General features: G+C 38.4%; 1 non-coding gene across 1 annotated transcript; it reads right to left on the reverse strand.

Moving 5' to 3' along the window:
• Window positions 1–4,988: 4,988 nt before the first annotated feature.
• On the reverse strand, window positions 4,989–5,095 carry LOC113907113. Its single transcript, XR_003515101.1, has one exon. It is a non-coding gene; the product is annotated as a U6 spliceosomal RNA (small nuclear RNA).
• Between the last annotated feature and the right edge of the window lie 8,325 nt (window positions 5,096–13,420).

Here is a 13,420-nt window from a genome sequence, read left to right on the forward strand (position 1 = left end):
CATGATTAGAGAAGGCAATGGCACCCCACTCCAGTACTCTTGCCTGGGAAATCCCATGGGCAGAGGAGCCTGGTAGGCTACAGTCCATGGGGTTGCAAAGAGTCGGACACAACTGAGCGACTTCACTTTCACTTTTCACTTTTCACTTTCATGCACTGGAGAAGGAAATGGCAACCCACTCCAGTGTTCTTGCCTGGAGAATCCCAGGGACAGGAGCCTGGTGGGCTGCCATCTATGGGGTCGCACAGAGTCCGACACGACTGACGTGACTTAGCAGCAGCATACACCATGATTGACACTGTAAATATATTGGATTGGCAAAAAACTTCATTTAGTTTTTTCCATAAGCTGGCTTTAGTAACAGTTATCTTTAACTTCATTCAAAGGAATTTTGTTAGATTGCATTGTAACAATTGTCATTAAAAAAAATCTAAGTTGGTGATTTTTTTATGTAGCCATTTTAATATTGAAGATAGAAGGAAAAAGTGACATTTTCAGCGTATTATGTTTTATTATTTCAAGAAAGGTAAAAACGCAACTGAAATGCAAAAAAAATAAAATAAATAAAACGGATTTGTGTAGTGTATGGAGAAGGTGCTGTGCCTTATCGAACATGTCAAAAGTGGTTTGCAGAGTTTTATGCTGGAGAATGCTGCATGGTCAGGAAGACCAGTTGAAGTTGATAGCGATCAAATCAAGACATTAAGAACAATCAGTATTATACCACTCAGGTGGAAGCTGACATATTCAAAATATCCAAATCAAGCCTTGAAAATCATTTGCACTAGCTTGGTTATGTTAATCACTTTGATGTTTGGGTTCCACGTAAGTTAAGCAGAAAAAACAACCTTCTTGACCATATTCCTGCATTTGATTCTCCACTTAAACATAACAAAAACGTTCAGTTTTTAAAAACAAATTGTGACAGTCAATGAAAAGGGGTTATTGTACAATAACGTGGAATGGAAGAAGTCATGGGGCAAGCAAAATGAACCACCAACAACCACACCAAAGGCCGGCCTTTATCCAAAGAAGGTGGTGATGTGTATGTGGTAGGATTGGCAGGGAGTCCTCTACTATGAGCTCCTTCCAGAAAACTAAACAATTAATTCCAATAGTGCTGCTCTAAATTAGGCCAACTGAAGGCAGCAGTCCATGAAAATCAGCTGGACTTAGTCAACAGAAAACACATAATCTTTGATCAGGATAACACAAGACCGAATGTTTCTTTGACAACCAGGCAAAAATGGTTACAGCTTGGCTGGGAAATTCTGATTCATCCATGTGTTCACCAGACATCACACCTTTGGATTTCCTTTTTTTTTCTGATTCATCCACGTGTTCACCAGACATCACACCTTTGGATTTCCTTTTTTTTTTTTTTTTCTTTACAAAATTCTCTTGATGGAAAAAATTTCAATTCCCTGGAAAACTGTAAAAGTCATCTGGAAATGAAATTGTCAAGTTCCTGAATAATGGCAGAAGGGGAACAAAATGGTCAATACATTGTTCTATATAGTTCTTGATGAAATGAAAAATATATCTTTTATTTTTACTTTAAAACTAAAGGAACTTTTTGGCCCACCCTATAGTATCTCATCAGAGAAGGCAATGGCACCCCACTCCAGTACTCTTGCCTGGAAAATCCCATGGACAGAGGAGCCTGGTAGGCTTCAGTCCATGGGGTCGCTAAGAGTCGGACATGACTGAGCAACTTCACTTTCATTTTTCCCTTTCATGCATTGGAGAAGGAAATGGCAACCCACTCCAGTGTTCTTGCCTGGAGAATCCCAGGGACGGGGGAGCCTGGTGGGCTGCCGTCTATGGGGTCTCACAGAGTCGGACATGACTGAAGTGACTTAGCATAACATAGCATAGCATAGTATCTCATTTAATTTTCATAATCTTTTGAAGTAAATTGTACTACTATCTCACTGTTATAGATGAGAAAACAAAGATACAAAGCTATATTGTTAGTTATTGGTAGAGATAAAATTTGGATGCAGATCATCTGACTCCAGAGTCTACATTTTTAACCATCATGCTACATTCTATCCCATCAAAATACCTACTTCTTAAGAAGTGAAAATGATATTAAACTATGTCTTACAAACCATGACATATAGTGGATATAAGTTAGAAAAAACATAATGCATGGCCTGTAAGATTACTTCACAATCTGATGAAATTTGTACCTCTCTATAAACACAAACGGAAAAGGCAACCGCAACCCACTCCAGTACTCTTGCCTGGAAAATCCCATGGATGGAGGAGCCTGGTAGGCTGCAGTCCATGGGGTCACTAAGAGTTGGACACGACTGAGCGACTTCACTTTCACTTTCCACTTTCATGCATTGGAGAAGGAAATGGCAACCCGCTCCAGTGTTCTTGCCTGGAGAATCCCAGGGACGGGGAACCTGATGGGCTGCCGTCTATGGGGTCGCACAGAGTCTGACACAACTCAAGCGACATAGTAGCAGCAGCAGGATAGACATAAAACCTGGTTTTGAAAAATTCTTTTGAAACTCAATTAAGAAGAATACTTTTCTAATAACTAAGGCCTACTGTGGTTCTGATTTCCAAAATCTTAACGTAGGTTGAACTAGATGTGCACGTGTGTTCAGTTGCGTTTGACTCTTTGTGGCCCTATAGACTGTAGTCTGCCAAGTTCCCCTGTCCATGGGATTCTCTAGGGAAGAATACTGTAATGGGTTCCCATGCCCTCCTCCAGGGGATCCCCCCAACCCAGGGATCAAGCCTGCGTCTACTGTGTCTCCTGTACTGCAGATGGATTCTTTACCCAGTGAGCTACCTGGAAAGCCTGAACTATGTGTAAGTTGAACTAAATCTCTGTCAATGCTCATTCTATAAATTTGGCAAAGGTTATGACTTCTTAAAACACTGTAAAGTCCAAAGTATTTTGCTTGATGTCACCTCTTAAAGAGTCTTTATCTCTTGTAGTGCATAATCTATCCATTGTTCAACAGATGATTCAAGCTGGGTTTGAGTGGTGTCATACTTGCTGCTTGAAACACAACACCCCAAATTTACTGGGCAAATTCCAGTAAAATCTTTCCCTTTGGAAACAGTCCCAAAGGATGAGATTTTCTGTTAACTGGTGGAATCCAAAGACCAAAGGTTTGCTTCTCTGAAACATTTTTATTAGCCTTGAATAAGCAGGTTGACAGACTCAGAGGGAATGAAATACTTTCATGTTCAGGAAATTCAGCCAACTTCCTATCTCTAAGTTTTTATTGTTACTGAATCAGCAAGTCTGCTCTTTGAATGATGTGGGTTATTCCTGAAGGAGCCCCTTTACTCTTGCCATTTTTCCTGAGATGGATGTGTGTTAGCTGGTTGGACTATAGGTTCAGCTCAGATTTAGTTCTAAGTGGCTAATCTTTTGCCCTTACAGCATATTATCTTGTTTCTCTAGAAAAGGCACACACACATCAAAATTTACAGCCATCTCAACATCTGCCTTAAATCGTTCACAGAGTGTACAGGAGGGGCTATATATCTGTGCTAAAAATTGCCTTTTATTATGAAATAAAATGCAAATAATGTAAATAAGAGAGATAAATAAAGCTCGTATAACTCTCATAGCTATAGTTGTCTCTTCTACCTAGAAAGTTGTTCAAGTACTTTCTGATTTGTTTCAAATCTTAAATGTAAGCATATGAGTTTACATAAGTGAACACACCAAACATAAAACACTTTAAATCATGGTTTCCTCAAAGCATCAACTCTCCTTAAAACAACACAAACAGCACAATGAAGTTAAAATGCATAAAGAGTATAAATAGAAATGAATGGAGCTGAAAAGCAATTGAACAGGTAAAGGTCGGAAGTAAGGTGCTGGGCTAATCAGTAATCTGGTGAAGTTCATTTCTTCAGACAGTATGAGGTCATGCCTCAGATAACAAAATACTTCTGGCGCCTTTCATCTGAGTTCTTCAAGTGCTTTGCTGACATTATCTAATAGCAAATATTATTGTCCCCATTTTATAGGAGGAGAAACTAAGATACTAGGAGACTAAATAACTTGCTTAAGCATGCACAGGGAGGTGGTGATGGAACCAGAAATTTACTTCAGGAATCTAATCTGCTTTTCTGTTCATATCATTAGGTCAGCTTTCCAGATACCAAAAGACATTTATTGGTATAAGTTTGTATTAAATGTACTTTTAAAACTGTTATCTTCTGTAAACAAGTCAATGAAAATGCTTTTGTTGTCCGTCATGGTTGCTTTTTGTAGAAGTTATTTGAGAGGTGATTTAAAAATAAATTCTCCCAGGTTCAAGAGTATCCACATTAAGTTAAGGTTACTTAGTAGAACCCGTTTTTGGATATCTAATACAGAACTATAATGAGATTATGTCAGTTAATATCCAAAGTCCTAATAATTGTGTGTGTGTGTCATACATTATTTTTGGTGGGGAAGAGCGTGAACAGGAGAGATCTAGTAATTATTCCATACTTCCTAACCCTACTCAACTCAGAATTGCCCCTGAAAATTCTATAATCTCTATGGGAACATATTAGGGGAAGAGGGGTGGTTTTTGTTGTCCTTTCTCAAGATTATTATTCATTCTTTCCTTTGTCTTAATCTCCAAGTTCCTGTAAATCTTTTATAGTCTGCCTCACAAACACAAAATTTTCAATGTGTAATACTGACATTGCTTCTTCTGACAAGAATCACAAATATAAATTATTTATAATCACAAATATAAATTTTTTTTTGCAAAGCTTTTAATTTTATTTTATTTTTAAACTTTACATAATTGTATTAGTTTTGCCAAATATCAAAATGAATCCGCCACAGGTATACATGTGTTCCCCATCCTGAACCCTCCTTCCTCCTCCCTCCCCATACCATCCCTCTGGGTCGTCCCAGTGCACTAGCCCCAAGCATCCAGTATCGTGCATCGAACCTGGACTGGCATCTTGTTTCATACATGATATTTTACATGTTTCAATGCCATTCTAAAAATATGGAACACTTCACGAATTTCTGTGTCATCCTTGCACAGGGGCCATGCTAATCTTCTCTGTATCGTTCCAATTTTAGTATATGTGCTGCCGAAGCAAGCACTATAATCACAAATATAAATTATTTATATTCTACTACTATCAAATACTTGTGCTAAAAGTAAGCTGTTCACAGGACAAAAATAAAGTTTTATAGTATTAACTGCATGTAAACTCTAACTACATTGCAAAATGAAAAAACTAATAAACTCCTTCATTTTGGCCTGAACTTGGGATTAAAGTTACTGACAGGAGGTCAAGGGCAGGGCGCTGCATATGAACATGCAGGGATACACCCTTCCTTTATTACCTGTGTGTGCTAGTCCAAAGGTGACTTAAACTATACTTCAATATGAAAAAAAAAAAAAAAGGTCACCAAAGAGTTTCAAGAAAGAGAAAGATCATGAACTCAGCAAATACAGCTGTTCTTCATTTAGTCACTCATATCCTTTTTATTCAGCCAAAGCACAGAAATTCATATCCCAGTGTTCTTTCCAAAGAGCATCTGACTGCTTTGAACAGCCATGCTATGTAGTAGAACAGTAATACGTTCTGGATCTAGAAGAGGGAGTTTCCAGTGCCGCCTCTAGCACTCTCCAACTTGTGTCTAAGAGCACCCTACTTCACTTTGCTCATCTCAATGATGCAAATACTCCTCAGGTTTTCATGAGAATTATGCAAGACAGTGTGTGAATAACAGGTTATTGGAGGTTATACAAGAGTTACTTATATAGTATATACTATATAAGTACATATATTAGTTATATAAAATAAATATATAATAGTTGTATAGTTACACTGTAACCACTTATATGTGTAAAATAATTGTCAACATATGTTAGATCACTATATATGTTTGCTTGACACAAATTTTTCCATTCATGCTTGATACATGCAATCATTTATATTTCCCAAAGCAGCTACCTATTCACCATCACTCTCATTTCTGCCTGTCATTTTTTGTCAGACAATTCCAGCTGCTTTTGCCTCTTATAATATTTTGTGGGCCTTCTGTTCATGCTCTAGGATTTGTAACCAAATGCTCACATGTTCTCATTTCTTGTTCAACAGGTGGGGAGCACTTGATCCTGGGATTCCAGGAGTGTTTTTAGTGGCTGATAAGCCTCATTAAAACCTGTGGGTCTTCTTCCCAGCTGCCTTTTTCTATTTTTGGAATGGCCAGAGAAAACGTCCTGTCAAGAGCTTAAAATTTTCCACTGTCTGTAAATAGGATGGTTTATCCCTTGCAAAACTTAACCTGGTTTGGTTACATACAATCTCATTCAGACTTATAGTCTGCAGTGTTTTTTGTTTTTTTTTTTTAATTGCACCTGTCTTGCTATCAGATGTTTCATTGCACATTTCATTTGTATAATTAGTTCATAAATCAGCTCTGAAACCAAGAGATTCTCTTAAGAGAGATGGTCTTCTCTCTGAGTGCTCTAAAAAACAGGGCTTGCCTTTGTATAGTGAAGGGATTACCATGTCTGTTAGCTAAGCTATTTACAAGCAATGCCAGTAGGTAAAATACTAAAAAGAAGGCACTCAGCAAAAAAGAGGCTAACCTTTGAAGATTCATGGAGATTAAATACAGGAAAATACAATTTTTAAAGCTTAGAAACGTTTCGAAATCACATGTTTCAGAAGTACTCTTGTTCTTAACAAGTATACAATTTAAGTTCGGGAAAATGGGAAAGACTTAGTACTTATATTCAAACATACTAGTTGTCTCACTCATAAATCTTGTTGAGGAAAACTAAAAAGATAGAAGTAAAGCATAGAGAGAAAATGATCAAAAGCCAACCTCACCCTAATCCATACCTCCTCTCCAATTTCAGAGTTTATCATTTTTATATATTGTTGCATATTTGTATATACACATGTACCCACAGAATAAGTATAGAATCATTTTGTTTTTTATTTACATAAAAGTCAGAGTGCAGACATCTGTTCAAGCAAGTTGCTTTTTTACACCCAACAATGCTTTTATTAAACAATATTTTTGAGACACACCCATTGTTTCCAATGTCTCATGATTGTCACAATACATGAATCTATGGTTCTAATCCTGTATATTAAAAAAAAAAAAGATCAGCCTCAGATGTGCGCTAAATCCTGGTTTACTTTTAACCTTACCAGAAATTGAGGAAGGAAGAAACTCTCTAACCCCATTGCCTGTCGCTATGCCAAGAGTACTTCAACATTCATCTTACAAGAGGGATTAGCCATCAAAAGTGAAATGTGGGTTTGAAGCAATTTTCCAGATAATTCAGTCTCCCAAAGCTGCTTTGATCTGAACGAGAAGATACTTAAGAAATGGCTTTTGTTCTGCCTTAGACTTCCAACTAGTTCTCCTCATCTGCTTCACTAAAGGAATGAATTCATCCATCCATCCATTCAGTGAGTTTTTATTAACTCTTACAACTAAATGCATAGCACTATGTTAAACAGGTCTGCATTTTTTTGTGATTGCAAAGAAGGGCAGGCCCTGTGTGAAGGGCGTGTTTATCCTTCTCACGTCAACTTTACACATTACAGGATGTACTCCCTTAATCCAAGCTACCTTTCCCAACCACTATGAACCAATAACTCAAAAACAAGATGGGAAAAAGTGTAGGTCCTACCACGGATTTAACTGCTCTACAATTTCATCACATCTTCAAGTCATACCCTATCTCACAAAAGTGGAAATAGACCCTAAAATCAGAATCCCTGCTAACACTAGGTCCATCCAGGTTAAATTTCTTGTTTTAGAATCACAGGGCAAGTCTGTGTGAGTAGAGTTTGGAATCAGACAATCAACAATGCCCTGCTATTTAAAATTTCAAGTCCTTGTAAACCCTGAGGTATTTTATCACAAGGCTTTTATTCTCAACAACTGGTTTGTGCAAAATCAATGTTAATTATATCTATAGATTATTTGGAATGGGGATATTAAGATCCTTTTTTTGGTCTGCACTGCATGGCTTGTGGGTTCTTGGTCCTCCAACCAGGGAATGAATCCAGGTCCCCACAATGAAAGCACTGACCCCTATCCACTGAACAGTCAGGGAATTCCCATTAAGATATTTTTTAAAGTTCAAAAATAAATTTCCAGACCATCCAAAAGTAAATCTGAGCCTATTTGGGTTGTTTGCTGCTAAACTCATTTAGCTGCAACATACACTGAAAACCTCTCATTTCTTTCTGAAGCATGATGTCTCACTTTCCCAGGCAGGGTTAAACCTTTTCCTTAGCAATAAGACAAAGATAATATTTTAACATTTACTCAACAAGAGGTTGTAAGTAAATTAAGTGAAGGTCTCTGTTTTCATTTTACTAGATCCTATTTAATGAGAACTTCTTTCACTTCACTTCTTTCTTCTGAGCTATGGCTTTCTGCAATGGTCAGGTAACTTTTTACATTTAAGAAGAGTGAGTATTCTGAGCCATGGCTGAGCTCAAATCCTACGTCCTTTTTTCACTGAGATAGACAACACTGCTGCCTTATTGGTGTATTCTATCTGTGACTTGAATGGCTGAATTCTCAGAGAACTTTAAGACATATTCTTACATGATGTATTTCTAATCAGCAATAGGCCTCATTGTGTGCCCTCTCACAGAATCTCAAAATCCCAGGGCAGTTCCTCTGAGCTGAGTCATGGTGTCAGGACTGAGTGGCATCCACCATGAGAAACACAATGCATAGACTTATGCCTACCCATCTGTCCAGTGAAAAAGGGATTCTGCCGAGGTGACCCAGTAGATTCTTACCAAAGGCAAATTCTTGCCGTATATTTCTTCTAGGGCTGTTGGGATCATTAAACAAATGGGCAAAGCCCACTGAAAACACTGCCATAAAGTATTATACCTAATTCTCAGCTGATGTCTAACTAGTCTGTACTAGTTGAGTTGTTTAAATATTAAAATAGTTCTGTATGAGTTGCTGAAAAACTGCTGTCCCTCAATAAACTGATTCATAAGATCTAACAACTAAGGAGCTTGTTATCCCCATCCCAAAAGAGGTGGTGGGGGGGGTGTGCTGTGACCCTGCTGCATCCTTATTGGCTCCAAACCTGACCACACATCATAAATTTTAGTGTCACTTTCACCTAAAACAAATGTAAAAATAAAAATGAATGATGCAACAAATGCATATACAAGTAGACGGACTATGTTTTATAAATTTAATGTCCAATTATTCACGTTACATAGCACATTATCCAGAAATTTAGTAGGTTAAATAAAAATACTGCTCAGAAGTCTACAGATTGGGCAGGACTTGTCTCTGCTTCAGTTATGTTAGCTGGGGTGGCATAAAGACTTGTGTGATGGTTAATTTCATGTGCCAACTTGGCTAGGCCACATAAAATAGCACTCAGCTATTTTATCAAACAGCAGTCTGGATATTGCTATGAAGGTATTTCTTCGATGAGACTAACATCAAATCAGTAGATTGTGAGTAAAGCAGATCACCCTCCATGATGTGGATGGGCCTCATCTGATCAGTTGAAGACCTAAAGAGAAAACAGACTAAGGTCCCATAGAGAGGAAATTCTGCCAGTAAACTGCCTTTGAATTGAATTCTTCCCTGGGTTTCCAGCCTATTGGCCTACTCTCAGATATTGGACTTGCCAGGCTCCATGGCTATGTGAACCAATTTCTTAAAATAAATCTCTCTCTCTCTTTCTCTCTCTCCATATATACATAAAATATGTCATTTCCTTCTCCAGGAGATCTTCCTGTCCCAGGGATTGAACCCTCATCTCCTGCATCTTCTGCATTGGCAGGCAGATTTTTTTTTTTTAACCACTGTGCCAGCTGGGAAGCCCCATTTTTTACTTGAACTGGTACTAATTTACCCCCAATGAAGTTACTGTTGCTTTTTCTTGGACATAAATTCTTTTCTTGGCTTAAACTCTGATGAAAAGAATGACTGTGCTTTTCTGTCCAGTGTTGAAAAGGTGAAAACCTTCTTGAGCCCCAATTTTGTAAGATACCATTTCTACTGAGTGAATTACATTTTTGTGCTGTTCTTCCTCACATTCCCTGCAAGGATTTTTAAATTGCTTATTTTTATTTTTAACGTGTACTATTTATTTATTTATTTTTAAATTATGTGATAAGTGTTTATAACTAAAAATTATCCTTAAATATAGAAAAAATGAACAGGAAAATTGGTACATGGATTATAGTGGTTGTACTGGATACTTAAATTATAGCTTTTTTTTTTTTCTTTCTACTTATATACATACCCCAAATTTTCTATAACAAGCAAGAAATACTTAGTTCCAAAAACTGCTTTTCTATATTCATGACTTGGGGGAGGAAGACAGTGGCTCAGTGCCAGGACCCTTGGGTTCTCATGCTGGTGTACACTTCTGACTCACCCTGAAAGTGACTTCAAATTTGGGGGCCTAAGTTTTTCATCTGTTAAGTGAGAGAAATGGGGACACTGGCCTATATAGCCCCAAATTGCTCTATGATTCTTATTCTTCTGCCTCTTCTTTTTTTTGTCCTTTTCTGCTTGCCCCTTTCTTCCTTCTCTTAATTTCCCCCTCCTTTCCTTTTTCTTTTCCTCTTGTCTTTCCCATTCTCTGACCTGCCTCATTATCAAAACTCTTCTCATGCAAACATCAGATAGCAGCAAAATTCCAACCAGTCTATAAAATGAAAAGGATTTATTCCTCCTGGAATAACTTTCTTGAAGTCAAGGGAAGCATAACTTCAGGGATGGCATTAACGTGTACTATTTAATATTTTGAATATAAAAGGGCTCTGAAGAATAATAATAGCACATCTTTATATCCACTGGAGAAGGAAATGGCAACCCACTCCAGTACTCTTGCCTGGAAAGTCCCATGGACAGAGGAGCCTGGTAGGCTGCAGTCCATGGGGTCACTAAGAGTCAGACACGACTGAGCGACTTCCCTTTCACTTTTCACTTTCATGCATTGGAGAAGGAAATGGCAACCTGCTCCAGTGTTCTTGCCTGGAGAATCCCAGGGACGGGGGAGCCTGATGGGCTGCCGTCTCTGGGGTCGCACAGAGTCGGATACGACTGAAGCGACTTAGCAGCAGCAGCAGCAGCATATATCCACACCCAGCTTGAGAAATAAAACATTATCAACACAGTTGAAGCTTCCTGTTTTCACCCCATCACACATTGATTCTCCTTCTGCTCCCTCAGAAGTAATCGCATTTCTGAATTTGGTATTTTTTTATTCCTTGATATTTGGGCTTCCCTGGTGGCTCAGATGACAAAGAATTCACTGGCAATGCAGGACACCTGGGTTCAATCCCTGGGTTGGGAAGATTCCCTTGAGAAGGGCATGACAGCCCACTCTAATATTCTTGCCTGGAGAATCCCCATGGACAGAGGAGCCTGGCAGGCTACAGTCCATGGGGTCACAAAGAGTCGGACAGAACTGAGCGACTTAACACATACATTCCTTGATATTTAAAAATATTTCAGTATAATTGTGTGTATTCCTAAGTAAGCTATACCAAAATTGCATGTGTTCTTAAGTTTTATGGTAGCGGTACTATGTATATAAGGGCTTCCTCAGTGACTCAGTGGTAAAGAATCTGCCTGCCAATGCAGGAGATTCGAGTTCAATCCCTGGGTTGGGGAGATCCCCTGGGGAAGGAACTGGCAACTCACTCCAGTATTCTTGTCTGGGAAATCCCATGGACAGAGGAGCCAGGTAGACTACAGTCGTTGGGGTCACAAAAGAGTCAGGAATGACTTACTGACTAAACAACAACAACAAATTATGTACATACCGTTTTTCAATTTGCTTTTTAAAAACTATGTTTGTGAGATTCATTCTTTAATTTCATTGCTGCTTAGTATTTTATTGTATAACTATTCCCCAGCTTACTTACCCATTCTCCTACTAATGGGCCTATTATTTCCCATTTTTGAGATTATGAACAATGCTTTCATAAAATCTCTTGTACTTGTCTATGCACTTGGGTTTCTTATAGAAGTTAACACAAGTTTGAAATAAGGAACTTGTATCAGAATATATATCAATGTACCATTTCTTTCATCAGGAAAGTTTTATTGCCAAAAAAAAGGTCAGCGCACCTAGGCAGTGTGCTTAGTGATGCAGCTGATTTATATCCTTGCACAAGCTTTTGGGGCTTCCCTCGTAGCTCAGCTGGTAAAGAATCTGCCCGAAATGCAGGAGACCCCAGTCCGATTCCTGGGTCAGGAAGGTCCCTGGAGAAGGAAATCACAACCTACTCTAGTATTCTGGCCTGGAGAAGTCCATGGACAGAGGAGCCTGGCAGGCTACAGTCCACGGGGTCACAAAGCATTGGACACCATTGAGTTACTTTCACTTTCACAAGCTTTTTATCTTATTGTGGCTCAGTAACAACAGGTTTGAGAATGTGAGCCACTTTCAGTGAAATTGTTGGTTCATAGGGATATCTTCCGGAGAAGGCAATGGCACCCCACTCCAGTACTCTTGCCTGGAAAATCCCATGGATGGAGGAGCCTGGTAGGCTGCAGTCCATGGGGTCGTGAAGAGTTGGACACGACTGAGCGATTTCACTTTCACTTTTTCACTTTCATGCATTGGAGAAGGAAATGGCAACCCACTCCAGTGTTCTTGCCTGGAGAATCCCAGGGACAGTGGAGCCTGGTGGGCTGCTGTCTATGGGGTCGCACAGAGTCAGACACAACTGAAGCGACTTAGCAGTAGCAGGGATATCTTCAACTTTACTGCCTATTTCTAAACCATTCTCCCAAATCATTGAATCAATTTACACGGCTATCAGAAGTGAATAGAAATTCCCATTGCTTCACAGCTTTGCCAACATGTGGTATTATTATACTTTTAAATTTTTGCTAATCTGGTGGCGTCAGATGGTTTCTTATTATGGTTTTATTTTGTCTTTCCATAATTGCTAGTGATGCAGAGCATCTCACCATTTAGAAGAATTTTAAAATTATTTTTTATTGAGATATAACTGACATATAACATTGTATTAGTCTTAGGTAAACAATATTATTATTTGATACTTGTATCTGTTGTGAACATATAGTATTTGTCTTTCTCTGTTTGACTTATTTCACTTGGCATTATGTCCTCAAGTCCCATCGATGTTGCAAATGGCTGCCACTTTTAAAAATTGGTTTTCAGTTGTTTTTTAAATCACTGAACTTTTCTGGACCGTTGCTACTAATCTTTCTTTTTTTATTTAGTCTTTTTTCTAAAGATGAACTATATCAGCTATTGCTTTTTCTTGTTTTTATTTATTTATTTTTTTGATGTGGACCATTTTTAAAAAGTCATTATTGAATCTGTTACAATATTGCTTCTGATTTTTATGTTTTGGGTTTTTTTTTTTTTGGTTGGGAGTCACGTGGGCTCTTAGCCCCTTGACCAGGGATCTT

The sequence above is a fragment of the Bos indicus x Bos taurus genome, chromosome 16, assembly GCF_003369695.1.
Source record: "Bos indicus x Bos taurus breed Angus x Brahman F1 hybrid chromosome 16, Bos_hybrid_MaternalHap_v2.0, whole genome shotgun sequence".
Classification (NCBI taxonomy): Eukaryota; Metazoa; Chordata; class Mammalia; order Artiodactyla; family Bovidae; genus Bos; species Bos indicus x Bos taurus.